Raw genomic sequence first — 1,882 nt, 5'->3', positions numbered from 1 at the left:
AAGTATTCCCTTATAATGTTCTGTATCTTTCTGGTGTCTGTTGTGATGTTTCCCCTTTCATCTCTGATTTTGTTGATTTGGAGGTGCTCTTTCTTTCTTTTGGTTAACTGGGCTAGCAGTCTGTCAATCTTGTTTATATTTTCAAAGAACCAGCTCTTGGATTTTTTGATTCTTTGTGTTGTTTTCTTTGCTTCAATTTCATTAATTTCTGCTCTGATTTTTGTTATTTCTTCTTGCCTTCTGGGTTTGGGTTTCATTCCCTGTTGCTTTTCAAGTGTCTTGAGTTGTAACATTCAGTCATTTATTTGTGTTCATTCCGATTTTTTGACATAGGCACTTAGAGCTATAAACTTCCCTCTAAGGGCTGCTTTCTGCATGTCCCAGAGGTTTTGTTGTGTTGTATTGCCCTTTTCATTTAGTTCCAGGAATACTTTTATTTCTTTCTTAATTACTCTTTCATTATTCAGGAGTGTGTTTTTTTAATATCCATTTGTTCATGTGGTGATTAGGTCTTCTTCTGGTGTTGATTGTAAGGTTTAATACATTGAGTTCTGATAGAATGCATGGAATTATTTCAATCTTTTTGTATTTGTTGAGGTTTCTTTTTGTGCCCCAGTATATGGTTGATATTGGAGAAGGTACCATGGGGTGCTGAGTAGAAAGTATGTCCTTTGGTTCTTGGGTGGAATCCTTGGTAGATGTCTTTTAAGTCCATTTGATATATGGTAACTCTCTGCCCTGTTGACCTATCTAGTGGAGACAGTGGTGTATTGAAGTCCCCTACTATTAATGAGTTGGGATTAATCTGGGTCTTAAAGTTCTGTAGTATTGTTTGTATGAAGTTGGGTGCACCAGAGTTTGGTGAATATATGTTCATGCTTGTACTGTCTTCTTGATTTATTGTTTCTTGGATCACAGTGAAGTGGCCCTCTTTATCTCCTCTGATTAGTTTGAGTTTAAAGTCTATTTTGTTAGATATTAGAATTGCTAGGCTTGCTTTTTTCTTAGTACCATTTGCTTGGTATGCTTTTTTTCCATCCTTTCAGTTTGAGATAGTCCCTGTCCTTGAAATTGAGATGGGTTTCTTGCAGAAAACAAAAAGATGGATTTTGTTTCTTAACCCATTCATCTGGTCTGTGTCTTTTGACTGGGGAGTTCAGTCTGTTAATAGTTAAAGTTATTAATGAAAGATGAGTATCAAATTTTGTCATTTTTATTTCTATTTACATTCTTGATGTACCTTTGCTTTTCCACAGTTATACCTTCTTTGAATTTATTTCTGCAACCCCTTGGGTATAGTCATTCCTTTCTTCAGCTCTTTGTATTGCTTCCAGACCTCTCTGAAGGGTTGTTTTTGTGAACATGAATTCCATCTGCTTATTTATGTCATGGAAGATTTTTCTTTCCCTTTCATCTATAATAGATATTTTGGCTGGGTATAGTAGTCTGGGTTGGCATCTGTGGTCATTTAAACCTGGGAATACTTTGGTCCAGGCTCTTCTGGCTTTCATAGTTTGCACTGAAAAGTCAGCTATAATCCTAATGGGATTTCCTTTATATGTGACTTGTTGTTTCTCTTTTGCAGCTTTCAGTATTGTCTCTTTGTTTTTCACATTTAGTGTTTTAACTATGATGTGCCATGGAGTGTTTCTTTTCTGGTCCTGTCTGTTTGGTGTTATATATGCTTGTATATGTATGGGTATGTCTTTCTTTAATGTTATGAAATTTTCTTCCATGATTCTTTTGAAGATCTGGTCTATGCCATTATCTTGGGATTCTTCTCATTCCTGTATGACTATGATTCATAAGTTTGGTCTTTTTATGGTATCGCACAATTCCTGCATATTCCATTTCTGTGATTTTTTAAATTTTTTATAATCTT

The sequence above is a fragment of the Nannospalax galili genome, unplaced genomic scaffold (assembly GCF_000622305.1).
Source record: "Nannospalax galili isolate Female #2095 unplaced genomic scaffold, S.galili_v1.0 scaffold784, whole genome shotgun sequence".
In the NCBI taxonomy this organism is placed as follows: Eukaryota; Metazoa; Chordata; class Mammalia; order Rodentia; family Spalacidae; genus Nannospalax; species Nannospalax galili.
Note: the sequence above shows the minus strand (reverse complement) of the source record.